Here is a 21,158-nt window from a genome sequence, read left to right on the forward strand (position 1 = left end):
AATTTTTAAGTAGTTTCTTATATATAGCTGGAGACTAACAGGTGCATGCAGGCTCATTGGACTGGTAGTTTTGACTTATTGGTAATTTAGATCTGAGATTAATTATGTATGTATGTGAGACATAGATTGTTTATACTTTTTCGTGTGTATATATTTTTAGTATTTTTAAGGTAATTTTTGGGTTTTCCTCTTATGCTGAGATTATTCAAGTTCCGTTTGGTCTGCATTTAAGTTTTCTATTTTGAGTTTATTTTCGATTTCCTATTTTGAGGATCCGTTTTAAGATTGCTAAAAATTCATTTGATTTGGCATTTTGAAAATTTGTTTCTCAAAACTGAAAATTGAAAAAACACATATAATTTAAAAGTTTTGGGAAATTGTTTTATGACATTTAATTTCATGAAATTTGATGATCAATACTATTATGTTACCGTGCTATTTCCCACCCTACCTAAATAATATAAAAACAAATGATAAATTTAGGTGGCGAAATATAGAAAATAAAAATAAAAATTAGCAATGTAGGTTGAGAACTTTTATATGTGTTCACTTAAATATATTTATTTAGAAATTTTTATTTAAATAACTAATAAGAGTTTGAACTGTTTTTATTTTTTATTTTTTAGAATTTTCTAGAATTTTTTCTTTCAGATTTTTTATTTTAAAATTCAAAACTCAGTTGAGCAGAGCACAATGTCACGGGCCTAGTTTTGTTACACCCGAACAAACTAGAACCATGCGACCTTAACGTTCTACAATTCCCGCATCTCACGAGAAAACGTTAAGTCAGCCTTTCCACGCTCACAAATAATTTATCCAATGAGGCTAAATTATACCCACGTTGAGAAAAGAATTTTGAAGTAAGTAATATATGGAAAACAAGTAAAGATGGGGAAACTTTCTTTGTATAAATGAAAGGAAAAACTTTACAATCTCTTTAATGAATAAACTCACTTCTCTCTACACTCTCTACACTTTCTAACATCTACTCCATCCATTTACAAATGAGACTACATCTCTATTTATAGGCAAACTTAAACCTCCTTAAGCATTCCACTTTACAACTTGCGCTTAGTTGTCGCCACCTCGCGCTTAGTTGTCGCCAACTCATTCTTAGTTGTCTTCAAGTGGATTGTCTTACAACTTGCCTTGTAAGTTGTCACCAACTCGTGCCAACTCGTGTTTAGCTTGCACTCTTCATAATATCTTTGCCAACTCGCGCTTAGCTTGCAAGTGGCACACAAGTGGACATGTTGTGCAAGTTGCCCACTTGCATCCTCAAAATATCCGGCTGCAGGTTCATGTATTTTACCTCCCAAAATGGCTGGGTCGGGATTTAGAAAAACCTCATTAACGTCTTGGAAAATTGCACGATCTAGGCAGCCTGCATTCTACCCCAAAATCATCTATTTGCGTCCTCAACCGGAGTTTGCCTACATCCTTTGCCGAATCTGCTTGTGTCCCCTATCGCAAGCTGGTCCGTCCTTCAGAAACGCGTTACCCGCGCTATCTTGCGACCGCTACCGGGACGGATCGAACGCGACCGCGTGGGCGTAATTCACTCCCCCACTGAATTTGGTGACACGCTCATCGCCATATATCGCCGAAGCATAGACCTTATTTGCCATAAGTCTATCTCATTTTCCCACCTTGTGCCATGACATTCCCGTGTCATGTCAAGCCTTAAGTCATGACCTTGCGATCCGTGACATTCTCCCCCACTGAATTCGCTAACGCCCTCGTAGCGAAAAGTGTTCGGTGCATCCTCATGCAACCTTGCATTGTCTTCCACATCTATAGGCATCAAAGTTCTCCCAACTTGCGGCACCATCTCCTCGATGACCGGGTTTCCACAGTGCCCCTTGCCCCTCTTCCCGTTGCAACCTCTTGCATGCCACCTTCGATACCAACATTCACCCTCAGCACCTCTGCCTTGGTTCCTCGGATGGACAGCTCCTTTGGTTGTAATGTCCCCACATAAGTCGAAGTTTTGAACCTTCGTGCACCCAATTTCGGACTTCTCTGACAATGCTTCCTCAATTTTCTTCTTTTTCGATAGTTCCCTCGACAACTCCGCGAGCATGTCCTTATCATCTTCAAGGACTTCCATTAACTGCATCCCTGACAGTTGTTGTATTTCCATCCCCACAGAAACTGTTTCAACACTCATAGCATTAAACAGCTGGAATGAATTCATTCGAATTTCATCCTCATCTTGGCTATCCATAGCCTCCGGTTTGCTCTCCGAAATGGAAATAGATGCCAATGATCCCAACTCAGGACAATCCCTCATGAAATGTGGTTCTTTGCAAATAAAGCAACCTCGAGGTGTAAAATTACTCATCTTCTTCTCCTCATACTGCTTACTCCAAGTAGTTGGTTTGTTGCCAACGAGTTTGTAATCAACTTTGGGATTTGGCCTCGAATCCAGCTTACTCCATTGCATAGTTTTCCCTGTATCTTCCCTGTTACCCCCAAAATTTCCTTTGGCGGGTTTGATAGTTTGAGCTTCGGTCTCAAAACTTTCTTCAAACTCCGTCAAGGATTCGGCTACTGCAATGGCCTCATCTACGGTTTTGATATCACGACGTTGTAACTCTTGTCGTACCCATGTTGTACAACCATCTAGGAAATAGAATAGCATATCATCCTCCGGCATGCTTGGGATTTGAAGCATAAGGGTCGTGAACTCTTTGACATAGTCACAAATTGTTCCCGTATGTTTCAATTTCCTCAATTTCGTGCGCGCCTCATAGACGACATTCTCCGGGTAGAATTGCCTCTTTATTTCCCTTTTGAACTCATCCCAAGTCTCAACCGTGCAAGTCCCCCTTGCAATTTCGCCATGCTTACGACGCCACCACAACGCCGCAATATCCAAGAGATACATAGAAGCGGTCCGGACTTTCATGGCTTCATCAACAAGATTTACACCTTCAAAGTAGACTTCCATTTGCCATAGGAAGTTTTCCACATCTTTGGCATCCCGTCACCCATCATAATGTTTAGGCTTCGGGTATTCAATCCTCGGGGTAACCATAACTGAAGCGGCACCTCCGCTTGTACCAACAGTGGAGTGCTTGTATCGATCAAGCTCCTTGCTCATTCTTTCCATCATCATAGCCAATTGGTTAACTTGGCCATGCATGGTGGAAACGGCATCCATGACTTTGGTTTGGAGACGACCAAAATCATTTGTCACCGTGGCTTGTCCGGCTACCACAGCTCGAACATCACCTTTCATCGCTTGGACATCATCCCCCAACGATGCCTTTGTGTCCATTACCTCTTGGACATTAATTTGTAGAGTTTCTAGCTTTCCAATGGCGTGTCCCTCCAATGCCTCGAATGAGTTTTCAAGAGATTCGACCCGATCACCCATATTTGAGATGATTTGGTCAAGTTTAGCTTCCATGTTTGTTGTTTCCCTCACCTTACTTTTTCCTCTAGTCTTCCTTACTTCAGTTTGGGCAGTACCTCAACCCCTCTCCTCAATCTCAATATCAACAGTTTCTTGAGATTCCGCCATTTGAGCACCTCACCCAAATCTAGCTTCCAAGAATCTCCGGCGAATCTGGCTACCACAGCGCACTTGGTTACCACAACCAAACCTTCGCCTTGAACTGCCTCCGTAGTCCACACCACGTGAACCTTACACAGACGTCACCTCACCTCTGAGATGAAAATTTGGTTCAACCCACATGAACCTTGCTCTGATACCACTTGTCACGGGCCTAGTTTCGTTATACCCGAACAAACTCAAACCGTGCGGCCTTAACGTTCTACAATTCTCGCACCTCACGAGAAAACGTTAAGTCAGCCTTTCCACGCTCACAAATAATTTAACCAATGAGGCTAAATTATACTCACGTTGAGAAGAGAATTTTGAAGTAAGTAATATATGGAAAACAAGTAAAGATGGGGAAACTTTCTTTGTATAAATGAAAGGAAAAACTTTACAATCTCTCTAATGAATAAACTCACTTCTCTCTACACTCTCTACACTTTCTAACAGCTACTCCATCCCATTTACAAATGAGACTACATCTCTATTTATAGGCAAACTTAAACCTCCTTAAGCATTCCACTTTACAACTTGCGCTTAATTGTCGCCACCTCGCGCTTAGTTGTCGCCAACTCATTCTTAGTTGTCTTCAAGTGGATTGTCTTACAACTTGCCTTGTAAGTTGTCACCAACTCGTGCCAACTCGTGTTTAGCTTGCACTCTTCATAATATCTTTGCCAACTCGCGCTTAGCTTGCAAGTGGCACACAAGTGGACATGTTGTGCAAGTTGCCCACTTGCATCCTCAAAATATCCGGCTGCAGGTTCATGTATTTTACCTCCCAAAATGGCTGGGTCGGGATTTAGAAAAACCTCATTAACGTCTTGGAAAATTGCACGATCTAGGCAGCCTGCATTCTGACCCAAAATCATCTATTTGCATCCCCAGCCCGAGTCTGCCTGCATCCTTTGCCGAATTTGCTTGCGTCCCCCATCGCAAGCTGTTCCGTTCTTCAGAAACGCGTTACCCGTGCTATCTTACGACCGCTACCGGGACGGATCGAACGCGACCGCGTGGGCGTAATTCACTCCCCCACTGAATTTGGCGACACGCTCATCGCCATATATCGCCGAAGCATAGACCTTATTTGCCATAAGTCTATCTCATTTTCCCACCTTGTGCCATGACATTCCTGTGTCATGCCAAACCTTAAGTCATGACCTTGCGATCCATGACAACAAGCTAGCTTGCCTGAAAATTTTTGAGCCTGCTCGTCCCCACTGACTCTTGAGCGCTCGCCCGTAATTTTTTCTAAAAAGTTGATTAATTTATTTTGAGCCTGGTTGTGAATGATTTTGAAAATTGACTTTTTGACCGTTAGGAGAAAAGTGGGGTCCATCTGTGAAAGAAGAAGTCAACTCTGACGACTATAATAATGAAATAACGGTCAAAAAATCAATTTTTTGGGAGAAAAAATCACTCTCAAACAGGTCCTTTATATTTTAAGGGTGCATCTAGCACGCCGGATTAGACCCCGGGGTCAATACATCGTGCACGTAATATGTTAATTTTATCTAGCTAACTAAAATATGATATAGCAAGAATATATTTACCAAACATTTTAGTCAATATATACACAAATCAATAGTGAGTGAATATGAAAGCAAGAGCCTTCAAACTTGACAATTGGCTACAACAATTCCAGTTGTCTCAAAATGGAATACTACAGTCAATTCACCACCGGCCAACCAATTCTTATGTATAGATAACAGCCTTCCTGCCTTCTCAAAGTAGTGGGCATCTCCAATAAAAAGTCAACTACAAAGTCAGTGGTTACCGTTCCCGTAGAGGAGAATCCTCCTCAGCCGACAGGCCACAACACCTTAGATTTCGTTGGCGTGCTGGTGATGGTGATGGTTCTGCATGATCGAGGGAAGTGAAACAAACTATGATGACTATGAGATTGTCAAAAGTGTTGCGCCGCATGGCCTTCATCACAATGTCCTTGGCACATTGCTCAGGGTCGTCATGCCGTCTCAGTCCACGACTCACGAGGCTAACTGCTTGTTGACTAGATTTCACGTCCCATATCCCATCGCTCCCCGTTATGAGGAATTCATCATTCTCTGGTAGAACAATTTGATGAAATTTTGGCTCTGCAATAAGAGGACAAGGAGAACCCCGAGGCAACTTAACGCTAGAAACACAGAGGAAATCAATTAACGTGCCAGAAATTATCAGTACTTACAGTTTCAAGCTGTTGGAAAACAGGTCATGGGTTGCCCATGTGGGCTCTCCCGACCCTAAAGATACTAAATATGGATAGGAAGGAATAATTTGAACTTGTATTCAAATCCTTAACTTCTGTCAACCTCTCTCAACTTCATATAACCTCTCAACATGTGTTATATTGAGATAGAAGAGAAATGAACGGTCTGCAATGGAGAAATTCGTTAAGAAAATGCATCTAAACTACAAAGGGATTAGAACCATATTTTTGGCTAGAAAACTCACAAAATTTAGCATTCAGATTCTCCTTCCAATGTGATTGAGATTGAGACCATATGACCATATGAGTGCAATTAAATGCACATTGGAGCACGGAAAAGTAAGGTGATTCAACCATGAAGATCTTGGAAATTAATTCTTTTCAAGCAAGAATTTTTGAACTTCAACCATGCATGTTGCGTATTCATTCATAAACTCATTATGTTATCTAAAATACAAGCTTGGAACACTGTAGCTCTTATGTTGAGATGACACTCATTCAAGAAATCAAAATTTTATGAAATGCATATGAAAGGAAGGTATCCAAATGCCATCTAATATGAAGCTTAGAGTATAAGAGGCCAAGATATCAAGAACTCAATAGGCAATTTATTTCTGTCAAATTCCAAAGCATTAAGAGATGACTGGCACAAAGATTTACCTTCCAAGTACAAGAACTGTCAAAGCGGTTGTTCTAGAAGAAGTGTTCACACTACTGTCATCAGCCAAGGCCATGTCCGCCAGAAGAAATCCTTTCTTTAGACAATTTTCAACATCTAATCGAAAAGCATCATCAACTTCAGAAGTTTCTGGGAAATTAGCATCTTCAAAAAAGAATCTGATTGCATTTTTTCTAACATAGGTTGCTGCCTCAGGCCCTCCATGGTCATCAAACACCCGTAAGATGCAAAAAGGAACCAATGAGAAAATGATCGGACCACTGTAATATAGGACTAAAACAACTATAGGACGAGAAAATCACTTACCCCATAGAATGCACTTGGCTTGGGAGAACTAAAGAGTGAACAGAAGTGTGCAGATAGATCATCTATTCTTATGTGCTCATCCTCCATGTACCTTCGTGGCCCAATATCAGCAAAATTAACCGAACGAATGCTGGGAATACATTGCAGAACGGATGTTTCTGGGAATTTGACATCCTGACAGATAAAGTTGTTTTCAAATAAAGTTTTGCCTTAAAAGTAAAAGATCATAGGGTGTGACTTTAACTTAAAATATGTCTACGTACGTTTGAGTAACTAGTAACTGATGAGGAACAATACAAATGGCATTCATCACATTATTCAACATATTACAAGAAAGAGTTTCTTAAGCATGTACTAAAAGGGTTTCTTGTTGCCTGCATATTTGGATGTTATTTCCTTCATGACCGTCACTTATACTATAGGTCGTCTAGGCACATAAGCAAGTGATTGGAAGCTCATCGACCAAGATCTTGTACCATTACTATCTCATCGAATCTCATTTTCTAGAGAATTATTACGGAAGTCCGGAGAATTCAGGAAAAGAAAATTGGACTTTCATTACTACCTAAAACCACGATCATATAAAGCTTAACACAACCACTAGCTAGATGAGGAAAAACAAATGTTTACACAGCAAGCAGTAATCTAATGGAGCAAGAGTTGATACATGTAAGAAAGCTTTGTGAATAAAAAAATTCAGTGCAGAACAGGTTTCAATTTTTCGGGTTATATGGTATAAGCAGATAAAGATATTGATTTCGAACTTGATCCTCAACCCACAGTGACTGCTGGCATATATAATTAATCAAATAAAGCATATTATTATTATTTTTTTCTTTGCAGATTCAAATGAGGAGAGCGGATGATACAGACTAACCTAATTCTCCCCTCAAACACCCCTCCACCCAGATAAGGAAGAGGAAAATTGTAAGAAATAGAAATTGATTAAAAAAGACTCGTCTTTTACCTAATAATGATGCATAAAATTTTGCATCATTTTCTTAGCCTTTAAAAATCTATTCTTTAATTATAATCTTTAATTTTCCATTTTAGTTTTTCCAATCACGGTTCAAGCAGTTCAGGTCATGTAATCTAACACTTTTCTTAACATAATAGCTAATCGTCATACATCAAAACATATATTCCACAGTTCAAGATCTAATAAACAATTTGATGCAAAAATTAAAGAAAATTTATGAACAGCTTGTGAAAACTATAAAGGCGGAAAATAATACAAAACCCATAACCAAAACTTGTGAACAAAAATTAAAATCTAAATCAGAAACAAAGTAGAAAAACAAGAACTAGTTCTATTAAAGCTTTTACTACTTCAGAGCACGGCACATGCAAGACAGGAACACTCTTTTGAATGACAACTGCAGCTTCAGCTCCCATTTTTTTCAGATCATCACACTCAAAATCAACTAACGCGCTTCAAGATTATCTTGGAAAACAAAACAAAACCAAGAATCTCGACTTTAAACAAGATTTGTGATGGAAGTAAATATTTGAGGTCTTTTTCTTGAGTAATATGCTTCTGAGACTTTCTTGGGATTTCTATGAAAGTGGAATCGAGAAAATAACGATCAAAGATTTAGAACAAGAGGGTTGAATTTCTATTATATAGGAGCATATTCATTTTTTCATCCTAATTTATATTCGGATCGATTTAAATTTAAATTCTAATCCAACGAACTCAAAAATGACATTTTTGCCGCAAAATGCAATTTGTATCTCCTTTGCATCTTACGGGAGAATGTTTCGATTACTTTGAAAATGTAAATCTCTATTTTACATTACCATGTGAAGGGAGACAATGAACCGGTGGTAACACTTTTAAAGTAGTCGGTGTGAATGAATTGGTGTGAGTTACTCAAATCTAATTGAATTTTTCGATTCACACATAAATCGGTTGATACGAAGTCTAAAGGTTTCAGTTATGGACATGTGGATGTTTCCGATGGGTAAATTTGGGTGGGTCAATCGATGCGTGAAAGCGATTTCTTAATATATAGACCTACTGACTTTAAATACCTATTAGTCAATTCAGATTGTGGGCATGAATCGAAGTATTTATAAATTGGTTGTACTACGGCCCGCATGTACGAGAGAAATTTCAATGGGGCGGTCACACCACATGACGATGTGACCGTCCTATTAGGGTGCGCCACCTCAGCGGGTGGCCCATCACACACCCCCAAAGTATGTGGGCCACCCGTCGAGGTGGCACCCTGCCCCATTGAAGATTTAATCCGCATGTACATCAAAATTTTAAAGTTAATTTATCAACAAATAATATGAGGGTCAAAATCTCATTAACCTAATGAAAAAAATTCTCACACTTTTTATGATACCTCATCAATCTATATAAACGTTGGTGTACAACAAGTACTTTTCATTTATAAATAGGTGGATGAAGTAAACAGTACTGATTTGGGAAATGTGTAAATAAAAAGTGATTTGATTAAAAATATTTTTTAATCAAGATGTTTATTAATACCTAGTCTCTTACTTTCTACCACACAATTTTTCATAAAATAATATTACTTGTAAATCGAAAAAATTTTCTTCTTTTTCAACCATTCATTTTTCCCAAAAAAAACTATTTCACCCATTTTAATTTCAAAAAATGGGGGCCAAACGAGGGTTAAAAATTATGAGCCAAACATAGAAACGATTAAATATTTACACATTTATAAAAAAGGGGGAAAAATTGGATTTATGTGTAATATTATTTTATTAAAAAATGTGTGATTAAAAATAAAGAAAAAACATATATTAAAATTAAGATGGAGCCCATACAGAAACATAATTTTAATAAAAACAATTCAAAATAAATTACTTGATGGTATTTGATATTGAAATACTGGTAAAGTCAGAAAGAAGATAAAGCAAGAGCCCGATGCGTGCCTCCACCCGGCATCGATCACAATCATTCACAAATTAAAGCATATCTCAAATTTATACATCTTTCAATTTTGATGGAAAACATAATGACTACATTGAGAATCACTTCAATCATTTAACCGACTAGTGATGAAATCATTGCAACCTTTTGAGACTGAATGAGTTATGAAATACTTTTATTTGTTTATATGATCAACTTGATATTTGGTGGAAACCTTAATCATTATTGTTGAAGTTAGCCCAATAAGTAATATGGCTACTATTTGATGCTCATTATAGGATTTTTGAATGGTGATTTTTGGATGAAGCGAGGTTAAAAGTAGGGAATTTTTTGTACGTACGTATAAAATATTTTGTTATATAAATAAATGATTTAAAATAGGATAAAGATATGTGTAAAAAATATTGTACAAAATATTTGACAAACTCGACAAGTAGTGGCTCCCTATTGGAGGGGTGGCTGTGGGACAGTCACTCCTCCTATAGGGAGCCGTCACTTGTCGAGTTTGTCAAACATTTTGTAGATGAGTTTGTTAATGTAGCATTGTCCTTTAAAATAAGTCTCAAAATTAAAAGAGACAAACGGGGGCATAGCTTAACTAGGTAGAATAATGAATTCGCATTTTTTTAGTTAATCTTGTCATTGATTTATTTTTGTACTTTTTAACATTAAAAGGCTGATAGTGACAAACCCCAAAATCCAAACCTTTTTAGAAACCTGAAAACACACAAATTGTCAGCCATTCTTTGGACGTAGATTGAACCACTGTGCATTTGATGGCTAATATATACTTGTTCGACGGAAATATCAACTTGTACGCTAGTTCCTTTTGCCTGGGTGCATCAATATAATTGTAGTGCAGTTCTTGTCACCTTTGTTTGATCGAGTTCCATTGATAGAATACCAAATTGGAGTTGAATTTTTGCTATTTAATTTACTGTCAATCCAATCACAAATTGACACGTCATGAAAAAAAATTAAAGTTGTCATCAATTTTAATTTTCTATGATATGTCAATTTGTAATTGAATTGACAACAAATTGGATAATAGATATCAACTCTATAAGTGAATTATAATAAACTTGTGTCAGTATTGCAACGTAGAAGATTTTATTTATAGAATTATAAGTAACTCTGAAATAAAAAAAAATTGTGATAATTACACATTCAATTATTAAAAAATAATAATAATAATCCCACACAATTGAAAAAACTGTCATGAAAATTTATCTTTTTATATCTTCAGCATCCCATCAAACTCAATATGGAGTAGTCAAAATCAAATTGAGTTTGAGTTTGAATATTAAATTGATACGAGTACATCATAATTTTCAAGATTTAAATGGTACTTCAAAATTGTATTTACATGTTTCATGTTAGGCCAACCAAGAACTAGAAGTTGGTGCCAAAAAATCGTTATTCACCTTGACCATCACAAGACTTGAATGACACATCCCATAAGCAGAAAAAATAGCCCTTCAAAAATACATGAGATTACCCATAAACCACTCAAAGATGAAGCCGAAGACTAGCCTAACAATAAGAACCTAGGTGCACTATGAGGCTAAGAAAATGTGAAGGACATAAATTTTGTGGAAAATTAATAATATTTTCTTCTAAACAAGGAGTGCCAACAATATAATCACCAACAATCCATTCTCAACAACCACATTATTTTAAAATGAGACGTGGGTTGTAAGGAGGCTATGTAAATCATTTCAGTTGTTACTAACATTCAATTTAAATACCCCTCAAGTCTTAATAAATGTCTTGGACTTGAATTGTTGGGGACACGAAAAAAATTCGTAAGAAGTGAAATAGCATAGACTCTTACGAAGCAGGCATTATGAATGAATGAGGTAGAACAAGATTTCGAGAAAATTGATTCTCGTCATTACGAAAAAAGGTCAACCCTTAGGATTCAACTAAAAGCCCCGTTCTAAAGTCCAAAATGAACTATGTGTCTACTTATATTAGCCATGCTGCCATGAAATCTTGGGTTTTGTGTTGGTGTTATGGATCTTTGATGAAGTGCCCAATCTGACGTGGCTCCACGTGGAATGGAAGTATAATAATAAAATAATATTATTTGTAATCACTCACTAAAACGATCATTTTATATAACATACACATGACAGATGATTATTTGATGTATTAATGTAGTAATGTTTATTAATTTATGCATCTAATATGTATGTCATATAGAGTGACTGCTATAATTAGCGACTTAGAATAATATTATTAATAATAATAGTATATCAAGTCCATATATAATATTTTTGCTAGATTTGGAATTTGTGTAGGTGCCGTGACTTGTAACACGTTTAACTAGTACCGCTTCCTTTTGCCTTACCTAGTTACCCATCTATCCTTTAGGGTAATTAGAACATAATGTCCCTATATTTTATTATTATTGTGAAAAATGTCCATATATTTCAATTTTTTTGATATTTTCACTCATAACTACGCATTTGATTGTGGAAAACATTATTTTCATCCATTTCTATTCAATTTCTCAATGAAAAGCTATGAAATGACAAATGAAACAAAAAGTAGAGAAAAGAAAAATAAAAGACTAACTGCAACTATGTTTCAAATCCCTCCTTATCTTAAAAAAGAAAATATGAGATTTACTGTTCATTTTTGTCACATAAGTTTTAACATGAAACTGGTTTGAAATTGCTTTGGCAACACTAAATTACTCTATTCAATCACACTGTAGCATTATTTTCACACGTCATTTCACCATTTTCACACGCCGTTTTACTGCGATATTACCCCCACTAAAATATTTCTCCATTTTCATACACTAGTTCACTTGATTAAAGCCAATACAATACTATCTATATATTATATAATAAAGAAACGAAATTAAATATATATTGTAGACAAAAATAGAAAAATATATTATAAGGTTTTTAAATTAAATTAAAATGATTTTAAAAAATAAATATTATTTAATTCAAATTTAACGAATGTCATTCTATCATAAAGAATGTATAAAGATTATTTTGTTAAACTAAATTAAACAAATAAAATAAAAGAAAGTTAAAAAAAATTAAATAAATGATATGTAAATATTATTTGACTAATTAAAATTGAACAAATTAAATTTATATATATATATATATATATCCTCCATGGATTCTCTCCAACCATGGAGAAATAGTCTCTCCTTTCAAAATGAAAGTTCTCTCTTTTTGACTTATCAAAAGGAGAGAATTCTCCTTCTATCACTTTGTGCAATGAGTGATTCCACTCTATGCGCGGAGTGATTTTACTCCGTGCACAGACTGACAATATTTTTTTTAATAGTAATTTTTTTATTAATAAATATTTAATTTGAAAAAATTAAATATGTCTAAATTCCTCTTTACCTTAAAAGAGAGGATATGATATTTACTTTTCATTTTTATCACATTGATTTTCACATTGAACTAGTTTGAGATTGGTTCGGTCATTTGAATTTGACACAAAATAACTTTCTCTATTTTCTCACACTATCAACTATATCCTATAATTTTATTAATAGTAATATTCTCTTAAATAATATTTTGTCATACTGTAGTTTTTTTTTTAATTGTTGTAGCAGAAACGACATCGTTTTCTATTTTACCTGTAGCTTACATGCTTTGAATCTGGAACAGAGTACTCTTTCTCCATTTTTTCATGTTATCAACTATCGATCATATCTTATAATTTTGTTAGTAATAATATTTTTTAAAATAATTTTTTACATAAAAGTTATTCTTTATTTCTAAATCTAAAATGTAAAAAGTTACTTCTAACTAAAAAGATCATTTCAAATTATTTAAAAGTAAAACGGACTTATAATTGCAAAAGTTACTTATAAGTAAAAAATATCACCTTAAAATTTTTTAAGTATCAATATTTAAATATATTAGTTTTTAAAATTAAATAGTAAAAAAAAGATTACACTATCTAGAATGTAAAAAGTTAGAAGTAAAAAAGCACTTCAAGTTATTTAAAAGTAATAAAAAACTTATAATTGTAAAAGCTACTTATGGGTAAAAAAAATATTAATCACTATTTCTCTTATAATTGCAAAAGCTACTTATAAGTAAAAAAATATTAATTTAAAAATTTTTTTAAGTATAAATATTTTGATATATTTAATTTAAAAATATTAATAAAAAGATTATTCTATCTAGAATGTAAAATGTTTTTTATAAAAAAAAAAATCACTTCAAATTATCTAAAAGTAATAAAAAAACTTATAATTGTAAAAGCTACTTATAGATAAAAAAAAATATTAATCCATCTTTCTCTTATAATTGCAAAAATTACTTATAAGTAAAAAATATTAATTTAAAATTTTTTAAGTATAAATATTTAGATATATTTAATTTAAAAATATTAATAAAAAGATTACACTATCTAGAATGTAAAAAGTTAAATTTATAAGAAAAAAATAACTTCAAGTTATTTAAAAGTAATAAAAAAAATTTATAATTGTAAAAGCAACTTATAGATAAAAAAGTATTAACTTCAACATTTTTAAATAAATATTTACATATATTTATTTTTTAAAATTAAATGTTGATAAAAAAAATTACTATAGATAAAATTTAAGAAAAAAAACATATTTCCATTCCGTGCACGAAGTGTTAACACTCCATTTGTATGCAAATATGTTTTTTTATATATATATAGTAATTCTTTTATTAATATTTAATTTAAAAAATTAAATATATCTAAATGTTTATTTAAAAATGTTGAAGTTAATATTTTTTTTTATCTATAAGTAGCTTTTACAATTATAAGTTTTTTATTACTTTTAAATAACTTGAAGTGATTTTTTTACCTTATAAGTAACTTTTTACATTTTAAATAGTGTCATCTTTTTATTAATATTTAATTTAAAAAATTAAATATATCTAAATATTTATATTTAAAAAATTTTAAATTAATATTTTTTACTTATAAGTAGCTTTTGCAATTATAAGAAAATGAGCGATTAATATTTTTTTACCTATAAGTAGCTTTTACAATTATAAATTTTTTATAAGTAACTTTTTACATTCTAAATAGTGTAATCTTTTTATTAATATTTAATTTAAAAAACTAAACATATCTAAATATCTATACTTAAAAAATTTTAAGTTAATATTTTTTTACTTATAAGTAGCTTTTACAATTATAAATTCGTTTTACTTTTAAATAACTTGAATTGATCTTTCTAGTTATAAGTAACTTTCTACAATTTAGAAATAAAGAATAAATTTTATTTAAAAAATATTATTACTAATAAAATTATAGAATATTGTCAATAGTTGTAGCGTGATAAAATGGAAAAAGAGTACTCTATGTTAGATTTAAAGCATGTAAGTTCCAGGTAACATAGAAAACGACGTCGTTTCTACTTTACCAATTACAAAAAGTTATAGTGTGACAAAATATTATTACTGATAAAATTATAGAATATGATTTATAGTTGATAGCGTGAGTAAATGGAGAAAGATATTGTGTGTCAGATTCAAAGGATCAAACAGTTTCAAAATCAGTTTAATGTGAAAACCAATATGACAAAAATGAACAGTAAATCTTACATTAGGCTCCGTGCACGGAGCAAAAAAAAATTTGCGTTTTTTATTTTTTTTATTTTTTTCCTTTTCTCGCTTCTCGGAGAATTTTTTTTCGTTTTTATTTTTCTCATCACGCAACTATACAAGACATAAGACCTAAACCTAATATCTTCAATCTCTCTCTTTCTCTCACGCCACAATCACATTCCACATCGCTTCTCCCATTTTTTTGGCCAAATCGTCAATGGTAAGCAAGCGATCGAAGCCGACGTTTTTCTTCGTGATGGCCACACCTGCTTAATCTTTTTCTGTAATCTAATAAATTTTTAACCCATATTTTTTCAATTTCTTCGAATTTTAGGATATTATGTTTTTTCTGATAATTTTGACACGATGGGTTTATTCCTACAATTTGGTGCCTTTTAAGTGTAATTGTGTATATGTTCATATGTTTGAAACTGATTTCCTAAACCTGCTCTCTTTGAAAAACGGACAACGATATTCGAAGAATTTAGTCTTAATGGTGTTAGTAGAGCTAGAATTCAGTCCAGCATTCGCTTGGGCCTCATTTCTGTGAATGGCCGGGTCATCTGTAAGGTGACTTATTTTTCCTCCGTCTTCAGTGTTTTGAAGATATAAAAATCTGATTCCATTGCTAAGTTTTTTTAAATATCAAAAGATATTCTTCTCTCTGTTTGACTGCATTTTGTGTAGAATTTAAGTGCTTAATTTTGTACTTTTCATAAGAAAGTGTTATGCAGTTTTTTCCATGATATTGTGCATCTTTTATAATAATCTTTTCCTATTTTTTATCAGGAATTTTGATGCTTTTGTAATCAGGTTGAAACAAAAACACAAGTACTCATTGGAGATTCAAAGGAAAAGATTATGCTCTGCCTGAAGACTCGGTACTTTCAGATTTAATTCATATTGCTGGTTTGTTTCCCAATCCTGAAATTGTATTGGACTCCTTGTCTATTTGGTAAGGTTAAATTTCACCATTCTTTTGTCTACTTCAAAAACCATTTCATGTTCTAAAAAATTAAAATAATTAGTTAATTAATTAATATGCAGTGTCACAGTCCTTATGATATCCTTTTTCCCTTTTCTAATTTTCCAATGGTTTGCTAAGTATTGAATTAATTTTTTTCACTTCTCATGACCAAAGTATTAATCCTTCTTTAGAATTTATGTTGTAAGGTTAACATTGTTTTATTATGGATATCTCCTGTTCCATTTCAAAAGTAGGACCATACATTTTTCAATTTGTCATACACTAATATTACCTTAAGAAAAAACACAATGCACGAGCATGAGACTAATGTTTTACAAAAATACAAACGGCCCAGATAAATTATTAAAAAATCAAAAATAAAAAGAAGAAGAAAATGAAAAGGACAATCATCATCTTCTTCCTCATTCCCCTCCACTCAACCCATCCTTACCCCTAAAGTGCAAATCAAAGCAAAAATGACTACCACCTAACAAAGTCACCACCACAAACCACCAGTACTGCTAGCACTACAGATGGCAAAACCCAGAAACAATCCCTTACCTTCTCCCTCAATTTACCGACAAATATAAAATTGAGCAAGCTGTAGAAGAATTGGTAGCTAAATGACTTGTTGGATGCACTGGACTTTAATCAAGACGTTATCTTTGTCAAGAGCGTGAACAGAGCAGCGGAGCTTAATAAGTTGCTCGTGGAATGTAATTTTCCATCAATCCGCTTCTTCTCTGGCATGTCCCAGGATGAAATGTTTTATAAATTCAAATATTATAAATATTTATATGGTAAAATGTATCGTGATTTGAACCAAAGTTTGGTTCATTTATCAGAGCTACTTAACAATGGCAAATTTGTGAAATTGCAAAATGAAGGTTTATAACAGTACGCTGGAGTAATTAACGGTTAAAAATAATTATATTGCACGTGTTTACTTGATACCTTCAACAGATGCACATATGGAGAATCCTTTACTCAAATCTGGTTTTTCTTCATATGTAGGGAGAGCTAAGTTGATATAAAGTAACAGCTGATTTTGCTTGGAATCAAATGAAACCACGAATGTGGGCGAGAAGGTAACGGATTGTTTTGAGTTTTGCCATCCGTGGTGGTGATGGTGATTTTTTGCTTTGGTTTACGGTTTGGGAATAAGAACGGGATTGGGGGTGGTGATTAAAGGTAGTGACGTTATCTGCTAATTATTCCTAATGTTACTGTCAGCGTGCGTATTACGCTCCGTAAAGTGTGGGTATTGTGTTGAAGTGACCATCCACACGGGATGGAAAGAAACAATGTTTTAATATAAATAATAAAATTTTGAACTTTGCTACACGTATAAAATCGAGTTCTCAGAATTCATACAGGTGGACTACTTGGCAAAATCTAGGCAAAAGATGGCAATAAAAAAAAATATAAAAATTGAACCACTCATATGCTACTCTGTAAAATTTCTGTGAATAAAAATCTATGCACTTAGCATTTTTTTAAAATTTTAACCTTTTTTTTTATTTTTAGGAAAATGCTTCTTATAAATAACTATTTAGAGGGTGTTTGACACCTATTTTTAAGGAAAAATGAATTTTAGAATAATATATTGATGGGAAATATGTGGATAAAATGTTTTTGATTTACATATAATATTATTTTAATGAATAATATATGGTTGAAAAGAAGAGAAAAAAATGCATTTTGAGAAAAATAGGAATCAAATGGGGCCTAACATAATATTTTACATAATGATGAGGTGTCAAAATATAAGTGGGAAGGTTATGTGATTGATGAGATTTTGATCCAATTAAATCTTTTCACATTATCGATTGGTAAATTATTACGTAAGTTGTTATGTACATTTAGCATAAGTTATCTCGAAATGTGCCCTACAAGTATATAATAATTATAAGTGTATCACCATTAATTTATTCTATTGTTTGCCCATTATTCACCCATAACTATCCTCTATTCTCTTCTCATGTAAACTGTCCAATCTGAAAACGTGTCTACTCAGTAGGTTTGTGGGTTTCTCATCATACAAATTACAACTTGCATCCAAACCCGTAAGTCTGATAAAGTAACAATCTCATTTTGAATTTGATTTGAGAAAGTAACATTTGGATTAATTAATTAAGCATGGAGATACGTGGGCTACAATGTTTACTTGCAAAAAATACGATGGATATTGGATGAAATTAACTTATATCTTCCCATTAACACGACACTTGAGTTACATTTTGATACCACTTTACCTAAACACGGGTGGTGAACTTGAAAATAAGGCATTAGGCGAGTAAAAAATAGCTATTGAATTCAATTTGGCATTTACTTTACTTGAAACAATACCGCGGCTCGGGGAGTAAAGAACATCGAATTAATTAATCGTGCAATTATCAGTTAACTTTGTCTTGTTGTCTCTCATAGAAAAGAAGTGAAATCGTGATTTTTCTTTGTGTAGTACAATCTTTGGTAGCGAAATTAGAAATCCTAATTTCTTAGATTTCGTGAGAGGTTCAAATTATTGGAAATAATGCTTATATATAGTCATATTTCAAGATTTGATTCTTGCTGATTTTCAGGGTTGCCATTTGGTAAACAAGTTAAAAATAAATAAATAGAACTTTAAACAATTTTGCCTTTGATTATTGAATTATTAGGTTCTGGTGTGTCTACAATTGAGTATTATACGTTGGTCATAAGGTCAACATAGTCTGGTCATGAGAAGAATTCAAAATAGAAATGGTCAGAGAAGAATAGAAATCGGTCTCATTTGACCATGTTTGTGAGCTTTTACTTTTACATTCTTTTTTGTACCGTACTACATTCATCGTTAAAATAATATTACGCATAAATAAATAAAAAATTTATTCTTTTTTAACTATACATTATTCAACAATTAATATTTCATAATACGTTTGTTCAAATTAATGTGACTCAAACAGCGCTAATTAATTACAATTGGAGTGGACCATCAGGTCTCATTAAATATCTTGTATCATCAGATTTGATTGATTCAACGGTTGAGTTGGGGAGGTATTCCTCAGTTCTACAATGCAAGTGTCGAATGATTCTTATGAATCTATGATGGTTGCCGGGAGTAAATATTAAGTCATGTTTGGTCTCTATTAAATTTTATTTTATTTTTTATTATCATATTTTTAATCACACAATCTTTCATAAAATAATATTACATGTAAATCGAAAAATTTTCTTTTTTATAACCACTCATTTTTCAAAAAAAAAAAAAACACTATTTCTCCCATTTTAATTTCAAAAAATGGGAGCCAAACGGGGCTAAGTTTAAGTTCAGTAGAGTTTTACCGGGGCACAGCTCAACTGGTGGATCAATCAACATTGTCTTGCTTCCAGCGACAGGGTGGAGAGTTCGATTCCTGGTGAGAACCTGCAGCCAAAAAATTTGGTATGGAGCAATCACTGTGGAGGAGAGTCTCTTGTGCACAGAAGTGTACAGGTAATGGGGGGAACCTGTGATCTAGTTGAGGCATAACCCGCGATTTATCCCCTCCAAGATTCTAGGGGCAAGGGTCTTGTAGGTCCAGGATTTAGTTTGGTGTAAGTTGGGATACCTGAATATCAAAAAAATAATAATAAATAAGATTTTTAGTAAATTTTATCGAAAATTAATGAAATATGTGGCTGTTAAAATTTAATAATTGATTCTAACTTATATTTTAATCCAAATTTTAATACGCACCAAACATGGACTAAATATTATTAGATAATGAATTCTTTTTATAATTTTAAAGTATATGTAAATGTTAAGACGTCAAATTAACTGACTTTAACGGGCTTGTCAGCCCATAAAACTCGTAAGCTCAACTCGTCGAACATGTGTTGGCTCGTTCGAGCGTTCGTGACTCGGCCAGGTTTATATTCATAATTGTGCTATTTGTCCTAATATATTACTTGGGATTATTGTACCTTGGCTCAGTGTATTATAGGATTTGTCATAATGCATTTTTTTCCCTAATTTTTTTTGTTCTAACTCCGTCACGTTGTATTTGCACTTTGTCATAGAAATAACGTATTTATCCTGACTTTGTCTCCGCTTTCATTGAATTAATTAATTGCCACAAGATTTAATGGGCTGTCATCGAGTTTTAAGTAGATGTTGCTAAATGGATGACCTATTATGTATCATTATTTAGGTTCAATATCTAAATAGATCGCAAATTTTTTTTAATATTTGTTCGGTAGTGATTATGAGAATTAATTTTTTAACTATTGAAGAGAAAAGTGGATCTCATCTATTAGTGAAGTAATAAATAACGACTAGAATAGTGGAAAAACAATCAAAAAATTAATTTTTTAGGGGTGAAAATTGCTACCAAACAGAAGCTTAATAGCACATTCGTGAAATTAATTCAAATATAAATTATTCAAAAGAATAATGTTACGTATTCCCACTCCATTTTAGATAGCACTAGATGATTAGTTAAATGAAAGGTAAATTTAATGTCATATTAACGTCATCTAGATTAAAATTGCAACCCCGACAGAATTAAAAGCTTGTTTGGTATAATTTTTAATCAAATTAAAATTATTTTTTTGACTGCTATTTCACTATTACAACCGTCATTTTTGAATTCTTCTCTCACAGGTAGAACCAACTTTATCTTTAACGGTCAAAAAATCAATTATCAAAATTCTTACCAAACAAGCACTAAGCCCCTATTTGTTTTTCATTATTTGGTCATTAAAATGAAAAATATGATCGTTATTCATCATATTAAGTCAATATTTTTGAATTTCTATCTTTTGTGTAGAATTCGTAACGATTATATTTTTCATTCTCATTTTTACGTTAATAAAAAACAAACGGGATCTAAATAACATTACTCTATTTAAACAGTCAATTCGAGTTTTCAAAAACATCTAGTCTAGGTAGAAAAAGTACAGAAAGCAGATGTTGAACGGTCAAAAAGCA

General features: G+C 33.0%; 2 long non-coding RNA genes across 2 annotated transcripts; both read right to left on the bottom strand.

Moving 5' to 3' along the window:
- Nucleotides 1-5,095: 5,095 nt before the first annotated feature.
- Nucleotides 5,096-7,448, bottom strand: LOC111406979. The gene is made up of 3 exons (XR_002705011.1): nt 6,435-7,448; nt 5,754-5,940; nt 5,096-5,661 (listed from the first exon to the last, which is right to left on the bottom strand). It is a non-coding gene; the product is annotated as an uncharacterized LOC111406979 (long non-coding RNA).
- A 9,074-nt stretch (nt 7,449-16,522) lies between these two features.
- On the bottom strand, nt 16,523-17,249 carry LOC111406980. Its single transcript, XR_002705012.1, has 2 exons — nt 17,162-17,249; nt 16,523-16,950 (listed from the first exon to the last, which is right to left on the bottom strand). It is a non-coding gene; the product is annotated as an uncharacterized LOC111406980 (long non-coding RNA).
- Between the last annotated feature and the right edge of the window lie 3,909 nt (nt 17,250-21,158).

This window comes from Olea europaea, chromosome 12 (assembly GCF_002742605.1).
Source record: "Olea europaea var. sylvestris chromosome 12, O_europaea_v1, whole genome shotgun sequence".
Lineage (NCBI taxonomy): Eukaryota > Viridiplantae > Streptophyta > Magnoliopsida > Lamiales > Oleaceae > Olea > Olea europaea.